We start from the raw sequence: 20521 nt of genomic DNA, 5'->3' as shown, positions 1-20521 counted from the left end.
ATAACCGAAAACAAATAAAAATTACGAATTCGGCAAAAAAGGGGTGCAACACGAGGACTTCCCAGGAGGTCACCCATCCTAGTACTACTCTCGCCCAAGCACGCTTAACTGCGGAGTTCTGATGGGATCCGGTGCATTAGTGATGGTATGATCACACCCATTTACTTATTGCGCTATTTTGTATTTATACCCTTTCCAGCCCCTGATTTCCTTCGAAATGCCGTAACTTTGTGCCCGATCGTCCGAATTAAACATTTTTTTTTTCAAATTGGTTATTTTTTGAGATCTACGCGTCCCAAACCATTTCCCATCTCAAAATAACCGAAAACAAATAAAAATTACGAATTCGGCAAAAAAGGGGTGCAACACGAGGACTTCCCAGGAGGTCACCCATCCTAGTACTACTCTCGCCCAAGCACGCTTAACTGCGGAGTTCTGATGGGATCCGGTGCATTAGTGATGGTATGATCGCACCCATTTACTTATTGCGCTATTTTGTATTTATACCCTTTCCAGCCCCTGATTTCCTTCGAAATGCCGTAACTTTGTGCCCGATCGTCCGAATTAAACATTTTTTTTTTCAAATTGGTTATTTTTTGAGATCTACGCGTCCCAAACCATTTCCCATCTCAAAATAACCGAAAACAAATAAAAATTACGAATTCGGCAAAAAAGGGGTGCAACACGAGGACTTCCCAGGAGGTCACCCATCCTAGTACTACTCTCGCCCAAGCACGCTTAACTGCGGAGTTCTGATGGGATCCGGTGCATTAGTGATGGTATGATCGCACCCATTTACTTATTGCGCTATTTTGTATTTATACCCTTTCCAGCCCCTGATTTCCTTCGAAATGCCGTAACTTTGTGCCCGATCGTCCGAATTAAACATTTTTTTTTTCAAATTGGTTATTTTTTGAGATCTACGCGTCCCAAACCATTTCCCATCTCAAAATAACCGAAAACAAATAAAAATTACGAATTCGGCAAAAAAGGGGTGCAACACGAGGACTTCCCAGGAGGTCACCCATCCTAGTACTACTCTCGCCCAAGCACGCTTAACTGCGGAGTTCTGATGGGATCCGGTGCATTAGTGATGGTATGATCGCACCCATTTACTTATTGCGCTATTTTGTATTTATACCCTTTCCAGCCCCTGATTTCCTTCGAAATGCCGTAACTTTGTGCCCGATCGTCCGAATTAAACATTTTTTTTTTCAAATTGGTTATTTTTTGAGATCTACGCGTCCCAAACCATTTCCCATCTCAAAATAACAGAAAACAAATAAAAATTACGAATTCGGCAAAAATGGGGTGCAACACGAGGACTTCCCAGGAGGTCACCCATCCTAGTACTACTCTCGCCCAAGCACGCTTAACTGCGGAGTTCTGATGGGATCCGGTGCATTAGTGATGGTATGATCGCACCCATTTACTTATTGCGCTATTTTGTATTTATACCCTTTCCAGCCCCTGATTTCCTTCGAAATGCCGTAACTTTGTGCCCGATCGTCCGAATTAAACATTTTTTTTTTCAAATTGGTTATTTTTTGAGATCTACGCGTCCCAAACCATTTCCCATCTCAAAATAACCGAAAACAAATAAAAATTACGAATTCGGCAAAAAAGGGGTGCAACACGAGGACTTCCCAGGAGGTCACCCATCCTAGTACTACTCTCGCCCAAGCACGCTTAACTGCGGAGTTCTGATGGGATCCGGTGCATTAGTGATGGTATGATCGCACCCATTTACTTATTGCGCTATTTTGTATTTATACCCTTTCCAGCCCCTGATTTCCTTCGAAATGCCGTAACTTTGTGCCCGATCGTCCGAATTAAACATTTTTTTTTTCAAATTGGTTATTTTTTTGAGATCTACGCGTCCCAAACCATTTCCCATCTCAAAATAACCGAAAACAAATAAAAATTACGAATTCGGCAAAAAAGGGGTGAACCACGAGGACTTCCCAGGAGGTCACCCATCCTAGTACTACTCTCGCCCAAGCACGCTTAACTGCGGAGTTCTGATGGGATCCGGTGCATTAGTGCTGGTATGATCGCACCCATTTACTTATTGCGCTATTTTGTATTTATACCCTTTCCAGCCCCTGATTTCCTTCGAAATGCCGTAACTTTGTGCCCGATCGTCCGAATTAAACATTTTTTTTTTCAAATTGGTTATTTTTTGAGATCTACGCGTCCCAAACCATTTCCCATCTCAAAATAACCGAAAACAAATAAAAATTACGAATTCGGCAAAAAAGGGGTGCAACACGAGGACTTCCCAGGAGGTCACCCATCCTAGTACTACTCTCGCCCAAGCACGCTTAACTGCGGAGTTCTGATGGGATCCGGTGCATTAGTGATGGTATGATCGCACCCATTTACTTATTGCGCTATTTTGTATTTATACCCTTTCCAGCCCCTGATTTCCTTCGAAATGCCGTAACTTTGTGCCCGATCGTCCGAATTAAACATTTTTTTTTTCAAATTGGTTATTTTTTGAGATCTACGCGTCCCAAACCATTTCCCATCTCAAAATAACCGAAAACAAATAAAAATTACGAATTCGGCAAAAAAGGGGTGCAACACGAGGACTTCCCAGGAGGTCACCCATCCTAGTACTACTCTCGCCCAAGCACGCTTAACTGCGGAGTTCTGATGGGATCCGGTGCATTAGTGATGGTATGATCGCACCCATTTACTTATTGCGCTATTTTGTATTTATACCCTTTCCAGCCCCTGATTTCCTTCGAAATGCCGTAACTTTGTGCCCGATCGTCCGAATTAAACATTTTTTTTTTCAAATTGGTTATTTTTTGAGATCTACGCGTCCCAAACCATTTCCCATCTCAAAATAACCGAAAACAAATAAAAATTACGAATTCGGCAAAAAAGGGGTGCAACACGAGGACTTCCCAGGAGGTCACCCATCCTAGTACTACTCTCGCCCAAGCACGCTTAACTGCGGAGTTCTGATGGGATCCGGTGCATTAGTGATGGTATGATCGCACCCATTTACTTATTGCGCTATTTTGTATTTATACCCTTTCCAGCCCCTGATTTCCTTCGAAATGCCGTAACTTTGTGCCCGATCGTCCGAATTAAACATTTTTTTTTTCAAATTGGTTATTTTTTGAGATCTACGCGTCCCAAACCATTTCCCATCTCAAAATAACAGAAAACAAATAAAAATTACGAATTCGGCAAAAATGGGGTGCAACACGAGGACTTCCCAGGAGGTCACCCATCCTAGTACTACTCTCGCCCAAGCACGCTTAACTGCGGAGTTCTGATGGGATCCGGTGCATTAGTGATGGTATGATCGCACCCATTTACTTATTGCGCTATTTTGTATTTATACCCTTTCCAGCCCCTGATTTCCTTCGAAATGCCGTAACTTTGTGCCCGATCGTCCGAATTAAACATTTTTTTTTTCAAATTGGTTATTTTTTGAGATCTACGCGTCCCAAACCATTTCCCATCTCAAAATAACCGAAAACAAATAAAAATTACGAATTCGGCAAAAAAGGGGTGCAACACGAGGACTTCCCAGGAGGTCACCCATCCTAGTACTACTCTCGCCCAAGCACGCTTAACTGCGGAGTTCTGATGGGATCCGGTGCATTAGTGATGGTATGATCGCACCCATTTACTTATTGCGCTATTTTGTATTTATACCCTTTCCAGCCCCTGATTTCCTTCGAAATGCCGTAACTTTGTGCCCGATCGTCCGAATTAAACATTTTTTTTTTCAAATTGGTTATTTTTTTGAGATCTACGCGTCCCAAACCATTTCCCATCTCAAAATAACCGAAAACAAATAAAAATTACGAATTCGGCAAAAAAGGGGTGAACCACGAGGACTTCCCAGGAGGTCACCCATCCTAGTACTACTCTCGCCCAAGCACGCTTAACTGCGGAGTTCTGATGGGATCCGGTGCATTAGTGCTGGTATGATCGCACCCATTTACTTATTGCGCTATTTTGTATTTATACCCTTTCCAGCCCCTGATTTCCTTCGAAATGCCGTAACTTTGTGCCCGATCGTCCGAATTAAACATTTTTTTTTTCAAATTGGTTATTTTTTGAGATCTACGCGTCCCAAACCATTTCCCATCTCAAAATAACCGAAAACAAATAAAAATTACGAATTCGGCAAAAAAGGGGTGCAACACGAGGACTTCCCAGGAGGTCACCCATCCTAGTACTACTCTCGCCCAAGCACGCTTAACTGCGGAGTTCTGATGGGATCCGGTGCATTAGTGATGGTATGATCACACCCATTTACTTATTGCGCTATTTTGTATTTATACCCTTTCCAGCCCCTGATTTCCTTCGAAATGCCGTAACTTTGTGCCCGATCGTCCGAATTAAACATTTTTTTTTTCAAATTGGTTATTTTTTGAGATCTACGCGTCCCAAACCATTTCCCATCTCAAAATAACCGAAAACAAATAAAAATTACGAATTCGGCAAAAAAGGGGTGCAACACGAGGACTTCCCAGGAGGTCACCCATCCTAGTACTACTCTCGCCCAAGCACGCTTAACTGCGGAGTTCTGATGGGATCCGGTGCATTAGTGATGGTATGATCGCACCCATTTACTTATTGCGCTATTTTGTATTTATACCCTTTCCAGCCCCTGATTTCCTTCGAAATGCCGTAACTTTGTGCCCGATCGTCCGAATTAAACATTTTTTTTTTCAAATTGGTTATTTTTTGAGATCTACGCGTCCCAAACCATTTCCCATCTCAAAATAACCGAAAACAAATAAAAATTACGAATTCGGCAAAAAAGGGGTGCAACACGAGGACTCCCAGTCCTAGTACTACTCTCGCCCAAGCACGCTTAACTGCGGAGTTCTGATGGGATCCGGTGCATTAGTGATGGTATGATCGCACCCATTTACTTATTGCGCTATTTTGTATTTATACCCTTTCCAGCCCCTGATTTCCTTCGAAATGCCGTAACTTTGTGCCCGATCGTCCGAATTAAACATTTTTTTTTTCAAATTGGTTATTTTTTGAGATCTACGCGTCCCAAACCATTTCCCATCTCAAAATAACCGAAAACAAATAAAAATTACGAATTCGGCAAAAAAGGGGTGCAACACGAGGACTTCCCAGGAGGTCACCCATCCTAGTACTACTCTCGCCCAAGCACGCTTAACTGCGGAGTTCTGATGGGATCCGGTGCATTAGTGATGGTATGATCACACCCATTTACTTATTGCGCTATTTTGTATTTATACCCTTTCCAGCCCCTGATTTCCTTCGAAATGCCGTAACTTTGTGCCCGATCGTCCGAATTAAACATTTTTTTTTTCAAATTGGTTATTTTTTGAGATCTACGCGTCCCAAACCATTTCCCATCTCAAAATAACCGAAAACAAATAAAAATTACGAATTCGGCAAAAAAGGGGTGCAACACGAGGACTTCCCAGGAGGTCACCCATCCTAGTACTACTCTCGCCCAAGCACGCTTAACTGCGGAGTTCTGATGGGATCCGGTGCATTAGTGATGGTATGATCGCACCCATTTACTTATTGCGCTATTTTGTATTTATACCCTTTCCAGCCCCTGATTTCCTTCGAAATGCCGTAACTTTGTGCCCGATCGTCCGAATTAAACATTTTTTTTTTCAAATTGGTTATTTTTTGAGATCTACGCGTCCCAAACCATTTCCCATCTCAAAATAACCGAAAACAAATAAAAATTACGAATTCGGCAAAAAAGGGGTGCAACACGAGGACTTCCCAGGAGGTCACCCATCCTAGTACTACTCTCGCCCAAGCACGCTTAACTGCGGAGTTCTGATGGGATCCGGTGCATTAGTGATGGTATGATCGCACCCATTTACTTATTGCGCTATTTTGTATTTATACCCTTTCCAGCCCCTGATTTCCTTCGAAATGCCGTAACTTTGTGCCCGATCGTCCGAATTAAACATTTTTTTTTTCAAATTGGTTATTTTTTGAGATCTACGCGTCCCAAACCATTTCCCATCTCAAAATAACCGAAAACAAATAAAAATTACGAATTCGGCAAAAAAGGGGTGCAACACGAGGACTCCCATCCTAGTACTACTCTCGCCCAAGCACGCTTAACTGCGGAGTTCTGATGGGATCCGGTGCATTAGTGATGGTATGATCGCACCCATTTACTTATTGCGCTATTTTGTATTTATACCCTTTCCAGCCCCTGATTTCCTTCGAAATGCCGTAACTTTGTGCCCGATCGTCCGAATTAAACATTTTTTTTTTCAAATTGGTTATTTTTTGAGATCTACGCGTCCCAAACCATTTCCCATCTCAAAATAACCGAAAACAAATAAAAATTACGAATTCGGCAAAAAAGGGGTGCAACACGAGGACTTCCCAGGAGGTCACCCATCCTAGTACTACTCTCGCCCAAGCACGCTTAACTGCGGAGTTCTGATGGGATCCGGTGCATTAGTGATGGTATGATCGCACCCATTTACTTATTGCGCTATTTTGTATTTATACCCTTTCCAGCCCCTGATTTCCTTCGAAATGCCGTAACTTTGTGCCCGATCGTCCGAATTAAACATTTTTTTTTTCAAATTGGTTATTTTTTGAGATCTACGCGTCCCAAACCATTTCCCATCTCAAAATAACCGAAAACAAATAAAAATTACGAATTCGGCAAAAAAGGGGTGCAACACGAGGACTTCCCAGGAGGTCACCCATCCTAGTACTACTCTCGCCCAAGCACGCTTAACTGCGGAGTTCTGATGGGATCCGGTGCATTAGTGATGGTATGATCGCACCCATTTACTTATTGCGCTATTTTGTATTTATACCCTTTCCAGCCCCTGATTTCCTTCGAAATGCCGTAACTTTGTGCCCGATCGTCCGAATTAAACATTTTTTTTTTCAAATTGGTTATTTTTTGAGATCTACGCGTCCCAAACCATTTCCCATCTCAAAATAACCGAAAACAAATAAAAATTACGAATTCGGCAAAAAAGGGGTGCAACACGAGGACTTCCCAGGAGGTCACCCATCCTAGTACTACTCTCGCCCAAGCACGCTTAACTGCGGAGTTCTGATGGGATCCGGTGCATTAGTGATGGTATGATCGCACCCATTTACTTATTGCGCTATTTTGTATTTATACCCTTTCCAGCCCCTGATTTCCTTCGAAATGCCGTAACTTTGTGCCCGATCGTCCGAATTAAACATTTTTTTTTTCAAATTGGTTATTTTTTGAGATCTACGCGTCCCAAACCATTTCCCATCTCAAAATAACCGAAAACAAATAAAAATTACGAATTCGGCAAAAAAGGGGTGCAACACGAGGACTTCCCAGGAGGTCACCCATCCTAGTACTACTCTCGCCCAAGCACGCTTAACTGCGGAGTTCTGATGGGATCCGGTGCATTAGTGATGGTATGATCGCACCCATTTACTTATTGCGCTATTTTGTATTTATACCCTTTCCAGCCCCTGATTTCCTTCGAAATGCCGTAACTTTGTGCCCGATCGTCCGAATTAAACATTTTTTTTTTCAAATTGGTTATTTTTTGAGATCTACGCGTCCCAAACCATTTCCCATCTCAAAATAACCGAAAACAAATAAAAATTACGAATTCGGCAAAAAAGGGGTGCAACACGAGGACTTCCCAGGAGGTCACCCATCCTAGTACTACTCTCGCCCAAGCACGCTTAACTGCGGAGTTCTGATGGGATCCGGTGCATTAGTGATGGTATGATCGCACCCATTTACATATTGCGCTATTTTGTATTTATACCCTTTCCAGCCCCTGATTTCCTTCGAAATGCCGTAACTTTGTGCCCGATCGTCCGAATTAAACATTTTTTTTTTCAAATTGGTTATTTTTTGAGATCTACGCGTCCCAAACCATTTCCCATCTCAAAATAACCGAAAACAAATAAAAATTACGAATTCGGCAAAAAAGGGGTGCAACACGAGGACTTCCCAGGAGGTCACCCATCCTAGTACTACTCTCGCCCAAGCACGCTTAACTGCGGAGTTCTGATGGGATCCGGTGCATTAGTGATGGTATGATCGCACCCATTTACTTATTGCGCTATTTTATATTTATACCCTTTCCAGCCCCTGATTTCCTTCGAAATGCCGTAACTTTGTGCCCGATCGTCCGAATTAAACATTTTTTTTTTCAAATTGGTTATTTTTTGAGATCTACGCGTCCCAAACCATTTCCCATCTCAAAATAACCGAAAACAAATAAAAATTACGAATTCGGCAAAAAAGGGGTGCAACACGAGGACTTCCCAGGAGGTCACCCATCCTAGTACTACTCTCGCCCAAGCACGCTTAACTGCGGAGTTCTGATGGGATCCGGTGCATTAGTGATGGTATGATCGCACCCATTTACTTATTGCGCTATTTTGTATTTATACCCTTTCCAGCCCCTGATTTCCTTCGAAATGCCGTAACTTTGTGCCCGATCGTCCGAATTAAACATTTTTTTTTTCAAATTGGTTATTTTTTGAGATCTACGCGTCCCAAACCATTTCCCATCTCAAAATAACCGAAAACAAATAAAAATTACGAATTCGGCAAAAAAGGGGTGCAACACGAGGACTTCCCAGGAGGTCACCCATCCTAGTACTACTCTCGCCCAAGCACGCTTAACTGCGGAGTTCTGATGGGATCCGGTGCATTAGTGATGGTATGATCGCACCCATTTACTTATTGCGCTATTTTGTATTTATACCCTTTCCAGCCCCTGATTTCCTTCGAAATGCCGTAACTTTGTGCCCGATCGTCCGAATTAAACATTTTTTTTTTCAAATTGGTTATTTTTTGAGATCTACGCGTCCCAAACCATTTCCCATCTCAAAATAACCGAAAACAAATAAAAATTACGAATTCGGCAAAAAAGGGGTGCAACACGAGGACTTCCCAGGAGGTCACCCATCCTAGTACTACTCTCGCCCAAGCACGCTTAACTGCGGAGTTCTGATGGGATCCGGTGCATTAGTGATGGTATGATCGCACCCATTTACTTATTGCGCTATTTTGTATTTATACCCTTTCCAGCCCCTGATTTCCTTCGAAATGCCGTAACTTTGTGCCCGATCGTCCGAATTAAACATTTTTTTTTTCAAATTGGTTATTTTTTGAGATCTACGCGTCCCAAACCATTTCCCATCTCAAAATAACCGAAAACAAATAAAAATTACGAATTCGGCAAAAAAGGGGTGCAACACGAGGACTTCCCAGGAGGTCACCCATCCTAGTACTACTCTCGCCCAAGCACGCTTAACTGCGGAGTTCTGATGGGATCCGGTGCATTAGTGATGGTATGATCGCACCCATTTACTTATTGCGCTATTTTGTATTTATACCCTTTCCAGCCCCTGATTTCCTTCGAAATGCCGTAACTTTGTGCCCGATCGTCCGAATTAAACATTTTTTTTTTCAAATTGGTTATTTTTTGAGATCTACGCGTCCCAAACCATTTCCCATCTCAAAATAACCGAAAACAAATAAAAATTACGAATTCGGCAAAAAAGGGGTGCAACACGAGGACTTCCCAGGAGGTCACCCATCCTAGTACTACTCTCGCCCAAGCACGCTTAACTGCGGAGTTCTGATGGGATCCGGTGCATTAGTGATGGTATGATCGCACCCATTTACTTATTGCGCTATTTTGTATTTATACCCTTTCCAGCCCCTGATTTCCTTCGAAATGCCGTAACTTTGTGCCCGATCGTCCGAATTAAACATTTTTTTTTTCAAATTGGTTATTTTTTGAGATCTACGCGTCCCAAACCATTTCCCATCTCAAAATAACCGAAAACAAATAAAAATTACGAATTCGGCAAAAAAGGGGTGCAACACGAGGACTTCCCAGGAGGTCACCCATCCTAGTACTACTCTCGCCCAAGCACGCTTAACTGCGGAGTTCTGATGGGATCCGGTGCATTAGTGATGGTATGATCGCACCCATTTACTTATTGCGCTATTTTGTATTTATACCCTTTCCAGCCCCTGATTTCCTTCGAAATGCCGTAACTTTGTGCCCGATCGTCCGAATTAAACATTTTTTTTTTCAAATTGGTTATTTTTTGAGATCTACGCGTCCCAAACCATTTCCCATCTCAAAATAACCGAAAACAAATAAAAATTACGAATTCGGCAAAAAAGGGGTGCAACACGAGGACTTCCCAGGAGGTCACCCATCCTAGTACTACTCTCGCCCAAGCACGCTTAACTGCGGAGTTCTGATGGGATCCGGTGCATTAGTGATGGTATGATCGCACCCATTTACTTATTGCGCTATTTTGTATTTATACCCTTTCCAGCCCCTGATTTCCTTCGAAATGCCGTAACTTTGTGCCCGATCGTCCGAATTAAACATTTTTTTTTTCAAATTGGTTATTTTTTGAGATCTACGCGTCCCAAACCATTTCCCATCTCAAAATAACCGAAAACAAATAAAAATTACGAATTCGGCAAAAAAGGGGTGCAACACGAGGACTTCCCAGGAGGTCACCCATCCTAGTACTACTCTCGCCCAAGCACGCTTAACTGCGGAGTTCTGATGGGATCCGGTGCATTAGTGATGGTATGATCACACCCATTTACTTATTGCGCTATTTTGTATTTATACCCTTTCCAGCCCCTGATTTCCTTCGAAATGCCGTAACTTTGTGCCCGATCGTCCGAATTAAACATTTTTTTTTTCAAATTGGTTATTTTTTGAGATCTACGCGTCCCAAACCATTTCCCATCTCAAAATAACCGAAAACAAATAAAAATTACGAATTCGGCAAAAAAGGGGTGCAACACGAGGACTTCCCAGGAGGTCACCCATCCTAGTACTACTCTCGCCCAAGCACGCTTAACTGCGGAGTTCTGATGGGATCCGGTGCATTAGTGATGGTATGATCGCACCCATTTACTTATTGCGCTATTTTATATTTATACCCTTTCCAGCCCCTGATTTCCTTCGAAATGCCGTAACTTTGTGCCCGATCGTCCGAATTAAACATTTTTTTTTTCAAATTGGTTATTTTTTGAGATCTACGCGTCCCAAACCATTTCCCATCTCAAAATAACCGAAAACAAATAAAAATTACGAATTCGGCAAAAAAGGGGTGCAACACGAGGACTTCCCAGGAGGTCACCCATCCTAGTACTACTCTCGCCCAAGCACGCTTAACTGCGGAGTTCTGATGGGATCCGGTGCATTAGTGATGGTATGATCGCACCCATTTACTTATTGCGCTATTTTGTATTTATACCCTTTCCAGCCCCTGATTTCCTTCGAAATGCCGTAACTTTGTGCCCGATCGTCCGAATTAAACATTTTTTTTTTCAAATTGGTTATTTTTTGAGATCTACGCGTCCCAAACCATTTCCCATCTCAAAATAACCGAAAACAAATAAAAATTACGAATTCGGCAAAAAAGGGGTGCAACACGAGGACTTCCCAGGAGGTCACCCATCCTAGTACTACTCTCGCCCAAGCACGCTTAACTGCGGAGTTCTGATGGGATCCGGTGCATTAGTGATGGTATGATCGCACCCATTTACTTATTGCGCTATTTTGTATTTATACCCTTTCCAGCCCCTGATTTCCTTCGAAATGCCGTAACTTTGTGCCCGATCGTCCGAATTAAACATTTTTTTTTTCAAATTGGTTATTTTATTGAGATCTACGCGTCCCAAACCATTTCCCATCTCAAAATAACCGAAAACAAATAAAAATTACGAATTCGGCAAAAAAGGGGTGAACCACGAGGACTTCCCAGGAGGTCACCCATCCTAGTACTACTCTCGCCCAAGCACGCTTAACTGCGGAGTTCTGATGGGATCCGGTGCATTAGTGATGGTATGATCGCACCCATTTACTTATTGCGCTATTTTGTATTTATACCCTTTCCAGCCCCTGATTTCCTTCGAAATGCCGTAACTTTGTGCCCGATCGTCCGAATTAAACATTTTTTTTTTCAAATTGGTTATTTTTTGAGATCTACGCGTCCCAAACCATTTCCCATCTCAAAATAACCGAAAACAAATAAAAATTACGAATTCGGCAAAAAAGGGGTGCAACACGAGGACTTCCCAGGAGGTCACCCATCCTAGTACTACTCTCGCCCAAGCACGCTTAACTGCGGAGTTCTGATGGGATCCGGTGCATTAGTGATGGTATGATCGCACCCATTTACTTATTGCGCTATTTTGTATTTATACCCTTTCCAGCCCCTGATTTCCTTCGAAATGCCGTAACTTTGTGCCCGATCGTCCGAATTAAACATTTTTTTTTTCAAATTGGTTATTTTTTGAGATCTACGCGTCCCAAACCATTTCCCATCTCAAAATAACCGAAAACAAATAAAAATTACGAATTCGGCAAAAAAGGGGTGCAACACGAGAACTTCCCAGGAGGTCACCCATCCTAGTACTACTCTCGCCCAAGCACGCTTAACTGCGGAGTTCTGATGGGATCCGGTGCATTAGTGATGGTATGATCGCACCCATTTACTTATTGCGCTATTTTGTATTTATACCCTTTCCAGCCCCTGATTTCCTTCGAAATGCCGTAACTTTGTGCCCGATCGTCCGAATTAAACATTTTTTTTTTCAAATTGGTTATTTTTTGAGATCTACGCGTCCCAAACCATTTCCCATCTCAAAATAACCGAAAACAAATAAAAATTACGAATTCGGCAAAAAAGGGGTGCAACACGAGGACTTCCCAGGAGGTCACCCATCCTAGTACTACTCTCGCCCAAGCACGCTTAACTGCGGAGTTCTGATGGGATCCGGTGCATTAGTGATGGTATGATCGCACCCATTTACTTATTGCGCTATTTTGTATTTATACCCTTTCCAGTCCCTGATTTCCTTCGAAATGCCGTAACTTTGTGCCCGATCGTCCGAATTAAACATTTTTTTTTTCAAATTGGTTATTTTTTTGAGATCTACGCGTCCCAAACCATTTCCCATCTCAAAATAACCGAAAACAAATAAAAATTACGAATTCGGCAAAAAAGGGGTGAACCACGAGGACTTCCCAGGAGGTCACCCATCCTAGTACTACTCTCGCCCAAGCACGCTTAACTGCGGAGTTCTGATGGGATCCGGTGCATTAATGATGGTATAATCGCACCCATTTACTTATTGCGCTATTTTGTATTTATACCCTTTCCAGCCCCTGATTTCCTTCGAAATGCCGTAACTTTGTGCCCGATCGTCCGAATTAAACATTTTTTTTTTCAAATTGGTTATTTTTTGAGATCTACGCGTCCCAAACCATTTCCCATCTCAAAATAACCGAAAACAAATAAAAATTACGAATTCGGCAAAAAAGGGGTGCAACACGAGGACTTCCCAGGAGGTCACCCATCCTAGTACTACTCTCGCCCAAGCACGCTTAACTGCGGAGTTCTGATGGGATCCGGTGCATTAGTGATGGTATGATCGCACCCATTTACTTATTGCGCTATTTTGTATTTATACCCTTTCCAGCCCCTGATTTCCTTCGAAATGCCGTAACTTTGTGCCCGATCGTCCGAATTAAACATTTTTTTTTTCAAATTGGTTATTTTTTGAGATCTACGCGTCCCAAACCATTTCCCATCTCAAAATAACCGAAAACAAATAAAAATTACGAATTCGGCAAAAAAGGGGTGCAACACGAGGACTTCCCAGGAGGTCACCCATCCTAGTACTACTCTCGCCCAAGCACGCTTAACTGCGGAGTTCTGATGGGATCCGGTGCATTAGTGATGGTATGATCGCACCCATTTACTTATTGCGCTATTTTGTATTTATACCCTTTCCAGCCCCTGATTTCCTTCGAAATGCCGTAACTTTGTGCCCGATCGTCCGAATTAAACATTTTTTTTTTCAAATTGGTTATTTTTTGAGATCTACGCGTCCCAAACCATTTCCCATCTCAAAATAACCGAAAACAAATAAAAATTACGAATTCGGCAAAAAAGGGGTGCAACACGAGGACTTCCCAGGAGGTCACCCATCCTAGTACTACTCTCGCCCAAGCACGCTTAACTGCGGAGTTCTGATGGGATCCGGTGCATTAGTGATGGTATGATCACACCCATTTACTTATTGCGCTATTTTGTATTTATACCCTTTCCAGCCCCTGATTTCCTTCGAAATGCCGTAACTTTGTGCCCGATCGTCCGAATTAAACATTTTTTTTTTCAAATTGGTTATTTTTTGAGATCTACGCGTCCCAAACCATTTCCCATCTCAAAATAACCGAAAACAAATAAAAATTACGAATTCGGCAAAAAAGGGGTGCAACACGAGGACTTCCCAGGAGGTCACCCATCCTAGTACTACTCTCGCCCAAGCACGCTTAACTGCGGAGTTCTGATGGGATCCGGTGCATTAGTGATGGTATGATCGCACCCATTTACTTATTGCGCTATTTTATATTTATACCCTTTCCAGCCCCTGATTTCCTTCGAAATGCCGTAACTTTGTGCCCGATCGTCCGAATTAAACATTTTTTTTTTCAAATTGGTTATTTTTTGAGATCTACGCGTCCCAAACCATTTCCCATCTCAAAATAACCGAAAACAAATAAAAATTACGAATTCGGCAAAAAAGGGGTGCAACACGAGGACTTCCCAGGAGGTCACCCATCCTAGTACTACTCTCGCCCAAGCACGCTTAACTGCGGAGTTCTGATGGGATCCGGTGCATTAGTGATGGTATGATCGCACCCATTTACTTATTGCGCTATTTTGTATTTATACCCTTTCCAGCCCCTGATTTCCTTCGAAATGCCGTAACTTTGTGCCCGATCGTCCGAATTAAACATTTTTTTTTTCAAATTGGTTATTTTTTGAGATCTACGCGTCCCAAACCATTTCCCATCTCAAAATAACCGAAAACAAATAAAAATTACGAATTCGGCAAAAAAGGGGTGCAACACGAGGACTTCCCAGGAGGTCACCCATCCTAGTACTACTCTCGCCCAAGCACGCTTAACTGCGGAGTTCTGATGGGATCCGGTGCATTAGTGATGGTATGATCGCACCCATTTACTTATTGCGCTATTTTGTATTTATACCCTTTCCAGCCCCTGATTTCCTTCGAAATGCCGTAACTTTGTGCCCGATCGTCCGAATTAAACATTTTTTTTTTCAAATTGGTTATTTTATTGAGATCTACGCGTCCCAAACCATTTCCCATCTCAAAATAACCGAAAACAAATAAAAATTACGAATTCGGCAAAAAAGGGGTGAACCACGAGGACTTCCCAGGAGGTCACCCATCCTAGTACTACTCTCGCCCAAGCACGCTTAACTGCGGAGTTCTGATGGGATCCGGTGCATTAGTGATGGTATGATCGCACCCATTTACTTATTGCGCTATTTTGTATTTATACCCTTTCCAGCCCCTGATTTCCTTCGAAATGCCGTAACTTTGTGCCCGATCGTCCGAATTAAACATTTTTTTTTTCAAATTGGTTATTTTTTGAGATCTACGCGTCCCAAACCATTTCCCATCTCAAAATAACCGAAAACAAATAAAAATTACGAATTCGGCAAAAAAGGGGTGCAACACGAGGACTTCCCAGGAGGTCACCCATCCTAGTACTACTCTCGCCCAAGCACGCTTAACTGCGGAGTTCTGATGGGATCCGGTGCATTAGTGATGGTATGATCGCACCCATTTACTTATTGCGCTATTTTGTATTTATACCCTTTCCAGCCCCTGATTTCCTTCGAAATGCCGTAACTTTGTGCCCGATCGTCCGAATTAAACATTTTTTTTTTCAAATTGGTTATTTTTTGAGATCTACGCGTCCCAAACCATTTCCCATCTCAAAATAACCGAAAACAAATAAAAATTACGAATTCGGCAAAAAAGGGGTGCAACACGAGGACTTCCCAGGAGGTCACCCATCCTAGTACTACTCTCGCCCAAGCACGCTTAACTGCGGAGTTCTGATGGGATCCGGTGCATTAGTGATGGTATGATCGCACCCATTTACTTATTGCGCTATTTTGTATTTATACCCTTTCCAGCCCCTGATTTCCTTCGAAATGCCGTAACTTTGTGCCTGATCGTCCGAATTAAACATTTTTTTTTTCAAATTGGTTATTTTTTGAGATCTACGCGTCCCAAACCATTTCCCATCTCAAAATAACCGAAAACAAATAAAAATTACGAATTCGGCAAAAAAGGGGTGCAACACGAGGACTTCCCAGGAGGTCACCCATCCTAGTACTACTCTCGCCCAAGCACGCTTAACTGCGGAGTTCTGATGGGATCCGGTGCATTAGTGATGGTATGATCGCACCCATTTACTTATTGCGCTATTTTGTATTTATACCCTTTCCAGTCCCTGATTTCCTTCGAAATGCCGTAACTTTGTGCCCGATCGTCCGAATTAAACATTTTTTTTTTCAAATTGGTTATTTTTTTGAGATCTACGCGTCCCAAACCATTTCCCATCTCAAAATAACCGAAAACAAATAAAAATTACGAATTCGGCAAAAAAGGGGTGAACCACGAGGACTTCCCAGGAGGTCACCCATCCTAGTACTACTCTCGCCCAAGCACGCTTAACTGCGGAGTTCTGATGGGATCCGGTGCATTAGTGCTGGTATGATCGCACCCATTTACTTATTGCGCTATTTTGTATTTATACCCTTTCCAGCCCCTGATTTCCTTCGAAATGCCGTAACTTTGTGCCCGATCGTCCGAATTAAACATTTTTTTTTTCAAATTGGTTATTTTTTGAGATCTACGCGTCCCAAACCATTTCCCATCTCAAAATAACCGAAAACAAATAAAAATTACGAATTCGGCAAAAAAGGGGTGCAACACGAGGACTTCCCAGGAGGTCACCCATCCTAGTACTACTCTCGCCCAAGCACGCTTAACTGCGGAGTTCTGATGGGATCCGGTGCATTAGTGATGGTATGATCGCACCCATTTACTTATTGCGCTATTTTGTATTTATACCCTTTCCAGCCCCTGATTTCCTTCGAAATGCCGTAACTTTGTGCCCGATCGTCCGAATTAAACATTTTTTTTTTCAAATTGGTTATTTTTTGAGATCTACGCGTCCCAAACCATTTCCCATCTCAAAATAACCGAAAACAAATAAAAATTACGAATTCGGCAAAAAAGGGGTGCAACACGAGGACTTCCCAGGAGGTCACCCATCCTAGTACTACTCTCGCCCAAGCACGCTTAACTGCGGAGTTCTGATGGGATCCGGTGCATTAGTGATGGTATGATCGCACCCATTTACTTATTGCGCTATTTTGTATTTATACCCTTTCCAGCCCCTGATTTCCTTCGAAATGCCGTAACTTTGTGCCCGATCGTCCGAATTAAACATTTTTTTTTTCAAATTGGTTATTTTTTGAGATCTACGCGTCCCAAACCATTTCCCATCTCAAAATAACCGAAAACAAATAAAAATTACGAATTCGGCAAAAAAGGGGTGCAACACGAGGACTTCCCAGGAGGTCACCCATCCTAGTACTACTCTCGCCCAAGCACGCTTAACTGCGGAGTTCTGATGGGATCCGGTGCATTAGTGATGGTATGATCGCACCCATTTACTTATTGCGCTATTTTGTATTTATACCCTTTCCAGTCCCTGATTTCCTTCGAAATGCCGTAACTTTGTGCCCGATCGTCCGAATTAAACATTTTTTTTTTCAAATTGGTTATTTTTTTGAGATCTACGCGTCCCAAACCATTTCCCATCTCAAAATAACCGAAAACAAATAAAAATTACGAATTCGGCAAAAAAGGGGTGAACCACGAGGACTTCCCAGGAGGTCACCCATCCTAGTACTACTCTCGCCCAAGCACGCTTAACTGCGGAGTTCTGATGGGATCCGGTGCATTAGTGCTGGTATGATCGCACCCATTTACTTATTGCGCTATTTTGTATTTATACCCTTTCCAGCCCCTGATTTCCTTCGAAATGCCGTAACTTTGTGCCCGATCGTCCGAATTAAACATTTTTTTTTTCAAATTGGTTATTTTTTGAGATCTACGCGTCCCAAACCATTTCCCATCTCAAAATAACCGAAAACAAATAAAAATTACGAATTCGGCAAAAAAGGGGTGCAACACGAGGACTTCCCAGGAGGTCACCCATCCTAGTACTACTCTCGCCCAAGCACGCTTAACTGCGGAGTTCTGATGGGATCCGGTGCATTAGTGATGGTATGATCGCACCCATTTACTTATTGCGCTATTTTGTATTTATACCCTTTCCAGCCCCTGATTTCCTTCGAAATGCCGTAACTTTGTGCCCGATCGTCCGAATTAAACATTTTTTTTTTCAAATTGGTTATTTTTTGAGATCTACGCGTCCCAAACCATTTCCCATCTCAAAATAACCGAAAACAAATAAAAATTACGAATTCGGCAAAAAAGGGGTGCAACACGAGGACTTCCCAGGAGGTCACCCATCCTAGTACTACTCTCGCCCAAGCACGCTTAACTGCGGAGTTCTGATGGGATCCGGTGCATTAGTGCTGGTATGATCGCACCCATTTACTTATTGCGCTATTTTGTATTTATACCCTTTCCAGCCCCTGATTTCCTTCGAAATGCCGTAACTTTGTGCCCGATCGTCCGAATTAAACATTTTTTTTTTCAAATTGGTTATTTTTTGAGATCTACGCGTCCCAAACCATTTCCCATCTCAAAATAACCGAAAACAAATAAAAATTACGAATTCGGCAAAAAAGGGGTGCAACACGAGGACTTCCCAGGAGGTCACCCATCCTAGTACTACTCTCGCCCAAGCACGCTTAACTGCGGAGTTCTGATGGGATCCGGTGCATTAGTGATGGTATGATCGCACCCATTTACTTATTGCGCTATTTTGTATTTATACCCTTTCCAGTCCCTGATTTCCTTCGAAATGCCGTAACTTTGTGCCCGATCGTCCGAATTAAACATTTTTTTTTTCAAATTGGTTATTTTTTTGAGATCTACGCGTCCCAAACCATTTCCCATCTCAAAATAACCGAAAACAAATAAAAATTACGAATTCGGCAAAAAAGGGGTGAACCACGAGGACTTCCCAGGAGGTCACCCATCCTAGTACTACTCTCGCCCAAGCACGCTTAACTGCGGAGTTCTGATGGGATCCGGTGCATTAGTGCTGGTATGATCGCACCCATTTACTTATTGCGCTATTTTGTATTTATACCCTTTCCAGCCCCTGATTTCCTTCGAAATGCCGTAACTTTGTGCCCGATCGTCCGAATTAAACATTTTTTTTTTCAAATTGGTTATTTTTTGAGATCTACGCGTCCCAAACCATTTCCCATCTCAAAATAACCGAAAACAAATAAAAATTACGAATTCGGCAAAAAAGGGGTGCAACACGAGGACTTCCCAGGAGGTCACCCATCCTAGTACTACTCTCGCCCAAGCACGCTTAACTGCGGAGTTCTGATGGGATCCGGTGCATTAGTGATGGTATGATCGCACCCATTTACTTATTGCGCTATTTTGTATTTATACCCTTTCCAGCCCCTGATTTCCTTCGAAATGCCGTAACTTTGTGCCCGATCGTCCGAATTAAACATTTTTTTTTTCAAATTGGTTATTTTTTGAGATCTACGCGTCCCAAACCATTTCCCATCTCAAAATAACCGAAAACAAATAAAAATTACGAATTCGGCAAAAAAGGGGTGCAACACGAGGACTTCCCAGGAGGTCACCCATCCTAGTACTACTCTCGCCCAAGCACGCTTAACTGCGGAGTTCTGATGGGATCCGGTGCATTAGTGATGGTATGATCGCACCCATTTACTTATTGCGCTATTTTGTATTTATACCCTTTCCAGTCCCTGATTTCCTTCGAAATGCCGTAACTTTGTGCCCGATCGTCCGAATTAAACATTTTTTTTTTCAAATTGGTTATTTTTTTGAGATCTACGCGTCCCAAACCATTTCCCATCTCAAAATAACCGAAAACAAATAAAAATTACGAATTCGGCAAAAAAGGGGTGAACCACGAGGACTTCCCAGGAGGTCACCCATCCTAGTACTACTCTCGCCCAAGCACGCTTAACTGCGGAGTTCTGATGGGATCCGGTGCATTAGTGCTGGTATGATCGCACCCATTTACTTATTGCGCTATTTTGTATTTATACCCTTTCCAGCCCCTGATTTCCTTCGAAATGCCGTAACTTTGTGCCCGATCGTCCGAATTAAACATTTTTTTTTTCAAATTGGTTATTTTTTGAGATCTACGCGTCCCAAACCATTTCCCATCTCAAAATAACCGAAAACAAATAAAAATTACGAATTCGGCAAAAAAGGGGTGCAACACGAGGACTTCCCAGGAGGTCACCCATCCTAGTACTACTCTCGCCCAAGCACGCTTAACTGCGGAGTTCTGATGGGATCCGGTGCATTAGTGATGGTATGATCGCACCCATTTACTTATTGCGCTATTTTGTATTTATACCCTTTCCAGCCCCTGATTTCCTTCGAAATGCCGTAACTTTGTGCCCGATCGTCCGAATT

General features: G+C 42.5%; 63 non-coding genes and 2 pseudogenes across 63 annotated transcripts; all 65 read right to left on the bottom strand.

Moving 5' to 3' along the window:
- Positions 1-40: 40 nt before the first annotated feature.
- LOC145561670 (5S ribosomal RNA) lies at positions 41-159 on the bottom strand. Its single transcript, XR_014094205.1, has one exon. It is a non-coding gene; the product is annotated as a 5S ribosomal RNA (ribosomal RNA).
- A 198-nt stretch (positions 160-357) lies between these two features.
- Positions 358-476, bottom strand: LOC145561516 (5S ribosomal RNA). Its single transcript, XR_014094058.1, has one exon. It is a non-coding gene; the product is annotated as a 5S ribosomal RNA (ribosomal RNA).
- A 198-nt stretch (positions 477-674) lies between these two features.
- On the bottom strand, positions 675-793 carry LOC145561515 (5S ribosomal RNA). Its single transcript, XR_014094057.1, has one exon. It is a non-coding gene; the product is annotated as a 5S ribosomal RNA (ribosomal RNA).
- A 198-nt stretch (positions 794-991) lies between these two features.
- On the bottom strand, positions 992-1110 carry LOC145561514 (5S ribosomal RNA). The gene has a single exon (XR_014094056.1). It is a non-coding gene; the product is annotated as a 5S ribosomal RNA (ribosomal RNA).
- Positions 1111-1308: 198 nt separating this feature from the next.
- On the bottom strand, positions 1309-1427 carry LOC145561513 (5S ribosomal RNA). The gene has a single exon (XR_014094055.1). It is a non-coding gene; the product is annotated as a 5S ribosomal RNA (ribosomal RNA).
- A 198-nt stretch (positions 1428-1625) lies between these two features.
- LOC145561511 (5S ribosomal RNA) lies at positions 1626-1744 on the bottom strand. Its single transcript, XR_014094053.1, has one exon. It is a non-coding gene; the product is annotated as a 5S ribosomal RNA (ribosomal RNA).
- Positions 1745-1943: 199 nt separating this feature from the next.
- Positions 1944-2062, bottom strand: LOC145560561 (5S ribosomal RNA). The gene has a single exon (XR_014093186.1). It is a non-coding gene; the product is annotated as a 5S ribosomal RNA (ribosomal RNA).
- A 198-nt stretch (positions 2063-2260) lies between these two features.
- LOC145561510 (5S ribosomal RNA) lies at positions 2261-2379 on the bottom strand. The gene has a single exon (XR_014094052.1). It is a non-coding gene; the product is annotated as a 5S ribosomal RNA (ribosomal RNA).
- Positions 2380-2577: 198 nt separating this feature from the next.
- Positions 2578-2696, bottom strand: LOC145561509 (5S ribosomal RNA). The gene has a single exon (XR_014094051.1). It is a non-coding gene; the product is annotated as a 5S ribosomal RNA (ribosomal RNA).
- A 198-nt stretch (positions 2697-2894) lies between these two features.
- On the bottom strand, positions 2895-3013 carry LOC145561508 (5S ribosomal RNA). Its single transcript, XR_014094050.1, has one exon. It is a non-coding gene; the product is annotated as a 5S ribosomal RNA (ribosomal RNA).
- Positions 3014-3211: 198 nt separating this feature from the next.
- Positions 3212-3330, bottom strand: LOC145561507 (5S ribosomal RNA). The gene has a single exon (XR_014094049.1). It is a non-coding gene; the product is annotated as a 5S ribosomal RNA (ribosomal RNA).
- Positions 3331-3528: 198 nt separating this feature from the next.
- LOC145561505 (5S ribosomal RNA) lies at positions 3529-3647 on the bottom strand. Its single transcript, XR_014094047.1, has one exon. It is a non-coding gene; the product is annotated as a 5S ribosomal RNA (ribosomal RNA).
- Positions 3648-3846: 199 nt separating this feature from the next.
- Positions 3847-3965, bottom strand: LOC145560560 (5S ribosomal RNA). Its single transcript, XR_014093185.1, has one exon. It is a non-coding gene; the product is annotated as a 5S ribosomal RNA (ribosomal RNA).
- Positions 3966-4163: 198 nt separating this feature from the next.
- On the bottom strand, positions 4164-4282 carry LOC145561668 (5S ribosomal RNA). The gene has a single exon (XR_014094203.1). It is a non-coding gene; the product is annotated as a 5S ribosomal RNA (ribosomal RNA).
- Positions 4283-4480: 198 nt separating this feature from the next.
- LOC145561503 (5S ribosomal RNA) lies at positions 4481-4599 on the bottom strand. The gene has a single exon (XR_014094046.1). It is a non-coding gene; the product is annotated as a 5S ribosomal RNA (ribosomal RNA).
- Positions 4600-4797: 198 nt separating this feature from the next.
- LOC145560849 (5S ribosomal RNA) lies at positions 4798-4904 on the bottom strand (annotated as a pseudogene).
- A 198-nt stretch (positions 4905-5102) lies between these two features.
- On the bottom strand, positions 5103-5221 carry LOC145561667 (5S ribosomal RNA). Its single transcript, XR_014094202.1, has one exon. It is a non-coding gene; the product is annotated as a 5S ribosomal RNA (ribosomal RNA).
- Positions 5222-5419: 198 nt separating this feature from the next.
- On the bottom strand, positions 5420-5538 carry LOC145561502 (5S ribosomal RNA). The gene has a single exon (XR_014094045.1). It is a non-coding gene; the product is annotated as a 5S ribosomal RNA (ribosomal RNA).
- A 198-nt stretch (positions 5539-5736) lies between these two features.
- Positions 5737-5855, bottom strand: LOC145561501 (5S ribosomal RNA). Its single transcript, XR_014094044.1, has one exon. It is a non-coding gene; the product is annotated as a 5S ribosomal RNA (ribosomal RNA).
- A 198-nt stretch (positions 5856-6053) lies between these two features.
- On the bottom strand, positions 6054-6159 carry LOC145560848 (5S ribosomal RNA; annotated as a pseudogene).
- Positions 6160-6357: 198 nt separating this feature from the next.
- Positions 6358-6476, bottom strand: LOC145561500 (5S ribosomal RNA). The gene has a single exon (XR_014094043.1). It is a non-coding gene; the product is annotated as a 5S ribosomal RNA (ribosomal RNA).
- A 198-nt stretch (positions 6477-6674) lies between these two features.
- On the bottom strand, positions 6675-6793 carry LOC145561499 (5S ribosomal RNA). The gene has a single exon (XR_014094042.1). It is a non-coding gene; the product is annotated as a 5S ribosomal RNA (ribosomal RNA).
- Positions 6794-6991: 198 nt separating this feature from the next.
- LOC145561498 (5S ribosomal RNA) lies at positions 6992-7110 on the bottom strand. Its single transcript, XR_014094041.1, has one exon. It is a non-coding gene; the product is annotated as a 5S ribosomal RNA (ribosomal RNA).
- Positions 7111-7308: 198 nt separating this feature from the next.
- LOC145561497 (5S ribosomal RNA) lies at positions 7309-7427 on the bottom strand. The gene has a single exon (XR_014094040.1). It is a non-coding gene; the product is annotated as a 5S ribosomal RNA (ribosomal RNA).
- Positions 7428-7625: 198 nt separating this feature from the next.
- Positions 7626-7744, bottom strand: LOC145561496 (5S ribosomal RNA). The gene has a single exon (XR_014094039.1). It is a non-coding gene; the product is annotated as a 5S ribosomal RNA (ribosomal RNA).
- Positions 7745-7942: 198 nt separating this feature from the next.
- LOC145561495 (5S ribosomal RNA) lies at positions 7943-8061 on the bottom strand. The gene has a single exon (XR_014094038.1). It is a non-coding gene; the product is annotated as a 5S ribosomal RNA (ribosomal RNA).
- A 198-nt stretch (positions 8062-8259) lies between these two features.
- On the bottom strand, positions 8260-8378 carry LOC145561493 (5S ribosomal RNA). The gene has a single exon (XR_014094036.1). It is a non-coding gene; the product is annotated as a 5S ribosomal RNA (ribosomal RNA).
- Positions 8379-8576: 198 nt separating this feature from the next.
- LOC145561492 (5S ribosomal RNA) lies at positions 8577-8695 on the bottom strand. The gene has a single exon (XR_014094035.1). It is a non-coding gene; the product is annotated as a 5S ribosomal RNA (ribosomal RNA).
- A 198-nt stretch (positions 8696-8893) lies between these two features.
- Positions 8894-9012, bottom strand: LOC145561491 (5S ribosomal RNA). The gene has a single exon (XR_014094034.1). It is a non-coding gene; the product is annotated as a 5S ribosomal RNA (ribosomal RNA).
- A 198-nt stretch (positions 9013-9210) lies between these two features.
- LOC145561490 (5S ribosomal RNA) lies at positions 9211-9329 on the bottom strand. Its single transcript, XR_014094033.1, has one exon. It is a non-coding gene; the product is annotated as a 5S ribosomal RNA (ribosomal RNA).
- Positions 9330-9527: 198 nt separating this feature from the next.
- On the bottom strand, positions 9528-9646 carry LOC145561489 (5S ribosomal RNA). Its single transcript, XR_014094032.1, has one exon. It is a non-coding gene; the product is annotated as a 5S ribosomal RNA (ribosomal RNA).
- A 198-nt stretch (positions 9647-9844) lies between these two features.
- On the bottom strand, positions 9845-9963 carry LOC145561488 (5S ribosomal RNA). Its single transcript, XR_014094031.1, has one exon. It is a non-coding gene; the product is annotated as a 5S ribosomal RNA (ribosomal RNA).
- Positions 9964-10161: 198 nt separating this feature from the next.
- LOC145561487 (5S ribosomal RNA) lies at positions 10162-10280 on the bottom strand. The gene has a single exon (XR_014094029.1). It is a non-coding gene; the product is annotated as a 5S ribosomal RNA (ribosomal RNA).
- A 198-nt stretch (positions 10281-10478) lies between these two features.
- On the bottom strand, positions 10479-10597 carry LOC145561666 (5S ribosomal RNA). Its single transcript, XR_014094201.1, has one exon. It is a non-coding gene; the product is annotated as a 5S ribosomal RNA (ribosomal RNA).
- Positions 10598-10795: 198 nt separating this feature from the next.
- On the bottom strand, positions 10796-10914 carry LOC145561486 (5S ribosomal RNA). Its single transcript, XR_014094028.1, has one exon. It is a non-coding gene; the product is annotated as a 5S ribosomal RNA (ribosomal RNA).
- A 198-nt stretch (positions 10915-11112) lies between these two features.
- LOC145561485 (5S ribosomal RNA) lies at positions 11113-11231 on the bottom strand. Its single transcript, XR_014094027.1, has one exon. It is a non-coding gene; the product is annotated as a 5S ribosomal RNA (ribosomal RNA).
- A 198-nt stretch (positions 11232-11429) lies between these two features.
- LOC145561484 (5S ribosomal RNA) lies at positions 11430-11548 on the bottom strand. Its single transcript, XR_014094026.1, has one exon. It is a non-coding gene; the product is annotated as a 5S ribosomal RNA (ribosomal RNA).
- Positions 11549-11747: 199 nt separating this feature from the next.
- LOC145560765 (5S ribosomal RNA) lies at positions 11748-11866 on the bottom strand. The gene has a single exon (XR_014093378.1). It is a non-coding gene; the product is annotated as a 5S ribosomal RNA (ribosomal RNA).
- A 198-nt stretch (positions 11867-12064) lies between these two features.
- LOC145561482 (5S ribosomal RNA) lies at positions 12065-12183 on the bottom strand. The gene has a single exon (XR_014094023.1). It is a non-coding gene; the product is annotated as a 5S ribosomal RNA (ribosomal RNA).
- A 198-nt stretch (positions 12184-12381) lies between these two features.
- Positions 12382-12500, bottom strand: LOC145561440 (5S ribosomal RNA). Its single transcript, XR_014093985.1, has one exon. It is a non-coding gene; the product is annotated as a 5S ribosomal RNA (ribosomal RNA).
- Positions 12501-12698: 198 nt separating this feature from the next.
- On the bottom strand, positions 12699-12817 carry LOC145561481 (5S ribosomal RNA). Its single transcript, XR_014094022.1, has one exon. It is a non-coding gene; the product is annotated as a 5S ribosomal RNA (ribosomal RNA).
- Positions 12818-13016: 199 nt separating this feature from the next.
- LOC145560807 (5S ribosomal RNA) lies at positions 13017-13135 on the bottom strand. Its single transcript, XR_014093419.1, has one exon. It is a non-coding gene; the product is annotated as a 5S ribosomal RNA (ribosomal RNA).
- A 198-nt stretch (positions 13136-13333) lies between these two features.
- LOC145561480 (5S ribosomal RNA) lies at positions 13334-13452 on the bottom strand. The gene has a single exon (XR_014094021.1). It is a non-coding gene; the product is annotated as a 5S ribosomal RNA (ribosomal RNA).
- Positions 13453-13650: 198 nt separating this feature from the next.
- LOC145561479 (5S ribosomal RNA) lies at positions 13651-13769 on the bottom strand. Its single transcript, XR_014094020.1, has one exon. It is a non-coding gene; the product is annotated as a 5S ribosomal RNA (ribosomal RNA).
- A 198-nt stretch (positions 13770-13967) lies between these two features.
- LOC145561665 (5S ribosomal RNA) lies at positions 13968-14086 on the bottom strand. Its single transcript, XR_014094200.1, has one exon. It is a non-coding gene; the product is annotated as a 5S ribosomal RNA (ribosomal RNA).
- Positions 14087-14284: 198 nt separating this feature from the next.
- Positions 14285-14403, bottom strand: LOC145561477 (5S ribosomal RNA). The gene has a single exon (XR_014094019.1). It is a non-coding gene; the product is annotated as a 5S ribosomal RNA (ribosomal RNA).
- Positions 14404-14601: 198 nt separating this feature from the next.
- LOC145561476 (5S ribosomal RNA) lies at positions 14602-14720 on the bottom strand. The gene has a single exon (XR_014094018.1). It is a non-coding gene; the product is annotated as a 5S ribosomal RNA (ribosomal RNA).
- A 198-nt stretch (positions 14721-14918) lies between these two features.
- On the bottom strand, positions 14919-15037 carry LOC145561475 (5S ribosomal RNA). The gene has a single exon (XR_014094017.1). It is a non-coding gene; the product is annotated as a 5S ribosomal RNA (ribosomal RNA).
- A 199-nt stretch (positions 15038-15236) lies between these two features.
- On the bottom strand, positions 15237-15355 carry LOC145560764 (5S ribosomal RNA). The gene has a single exon (XR_014093377.1). It is a non-coding gene; the product is annotated as a 5S ribosomal RNA (ribosomal RNA).
- A 198-nt stretch (positions 15356-15553) lies between these two features.
- On the bottom strand, positions 15554-15672 carry LOC145561474 (5S ribosomal RNA). The gene has a single exon (XR_014094016.1). It is a non-coding gene; the product is annotated as a 5S ribosomal RNA (ribosomal RNA).
- Positions 15673-15870: 198 nt separating this feature from the next.
- On the bottom strand, positions 15871-15989 carry LOC145561473 (5S ribosomal RNA). The gene has a single exon (XR_014094015.1). It is a non-coding gene; the product is annotated as a 5S ribosomal RNA (ribosomal RNA).
- A 198-nt stretch (positions 15990-16187) lies between these two features.
- Positions 16188-16306, bottom strand: LOC145561471 (5S ribosomal RNA). The gene has a single exon (XR_014094014.1). It is a non-coding gene; the product is annotated as a 5S ribosomal RNA (ribosomal RNA).
- Positions 16307-16505: 199 nt separating this feature from the next.
- LOC145560559 (5S ribosomal RNA) lies at positions 16506-16624 on the bottom strand. The gene has a single exon (XR_014093184.1). It is a non-coding gene; the product is annotated as a 5S ribosomal RNA (ribosomal RNA).
- A 198-nt stretch (positions 16625-16822) lies between these two features.
- On the bottom strand, positions 16823-16941 carry LOC145561469 (5S ribosomal RNA). The gene has a single exon (XR_014094012.1). It is a non-coding gene; the product is annotated as a 5S ribosomal RNA (ribosomal RNA).
- A 198-nt stretch (positions 16942-17139) lies between these two features.
- LOC145561468 (5S ribosomal RNA) lies at positions 17140-17258 on the bottom strand. Its single transcript, XR_014094011.1, has one exon. It is a non-coding gene; the product is annotated as a 5S ribosomal RNA (ribosomal RNA).
- A 198-nt stretch (positions 17259-17456) lies between these two features.
- LOC145561467 (5S ribosomal RNA) lies at positions 17457-17575 on the bottom strand. Its single transcript, XR_014094010.1, has one exon. It is a non-coding gene; the product is annotated as a 5S ribosomal RNA (ribosomal RNA).
- A 199-nt stretch (positions 17576-17774) lies between these two features.
- On the bottom strand, positions 17775-17893 carry LOC145560558 (5S ribosomal RNA). The gene has a single exon (XR_014093183.1). It is a non-coding gene; the product is annotated as a 5S ribosomal RNA (ribosomal RNA).
- Positions 17894-18091: 198 nt separating this feature from the next.
- LOC145561466 (5S ribosomal RNA) lies at positions 18092-18210 on the bottom strand. The gene has a single exon (XR_014094009.1). It is a non-coding gene; the product is annotated as a 5S ribosomal RNA (ribosomal RNA).
- Positions 18211-18408: 198 nt separating this feature from the next.
- Positions 18409-18527, bottom strand: LOC145561628 (5S ribosomal RNA). The gene has a single exon (XR_014094165.1). It is a non-coding gene; the product is annotated as a 5S ribosomal RNA (ribosomal RNA).
- A 198-nt stretch (positions 18528-18725) lies between these two features.
- Positions 18726-18844, bottom strand: LOC145561465 (5S ribosomal RNA). The gene has a single exon (XR_014094008.1). It is a non-coding gene; the product is annotated as a 5S ribosomal RNA (ribosomal RNA).
- A 199-nt stretch (positions 18845-19043) lies between these two features.
- On the bottom strand, positions 19044-19162 carry LOC145560557 (5S ribosomal RNA). The gene has a single exon (XR_014093182.1). It is a non-coding gene; the product is annotated as a 5S ribosomal RNA (ribosomal RNA).
- Positions 19163-19360: 198 nt separating this feature from the next.
- On the bottom strand, positions 19361-19479 carry LOC145561464 (5S ribosomal RNA). Its single transcript, XR_014094007.1, has one exon. It is a non-coding gene; the product is annotated as a 5S ribosomal RNA (ribosomal RNA).
- Positions 19480-19677: 198 nt separating this feature from the next.
- On the bottom strand, positions 19678-19796 carry LOC145561463 (5S ribosomal RNA). The gene has a single exon (XR_014094006.1). It is a non-coding gene; the product is annotated as a 5S ribosomal RNA (ribosomal RNA).
- Positions 19797-19995: 199 nt separating this feature from the next.
- On the bottom strand, positions 19996-20114 carry LOC145560556 (5S ribosomal RNA). Its single transcript, XR_014093181.1, has one exon. It is a non-coding gene; the product is annotated as a 5S ribosomal RNA (ribosomal RNA).
- Positions 20115-20312: 198 nt separating this feature from the next.
- LOC145561462 (5S ribosomal RNA) lies at positions 20313-20431 on the bottom strand. Its single transcript, XR_014094005.1, has one exon. It is a non-coding gene; the product is annotated as a 5S ribosomal RNA (ribosomal RNA).
- Between the last annotated feature and the right edge of the window lie 90 nt (positions 20432-20521).

This window comes from Chenopodium album, chromosome 9 (genome assembly GCF_948465745.1).
Source record: "Chenopodium album chromosome 9, dcCheAlbu1.1, whole genome shotgun sequence".
Classification (NCBI taxonomy): Eukaryota; Viridiplantae; Streptophyta; class Magnoliopsida; order Caryophyllales; family Amaranthaceae; genus Chenopodium; species Chenopodium album.
The sequence above is the reverse complement of the archived record's forward strand: the minus strand, read 5'-3'. Positions and strand labels throughout refer to the sequence as shown.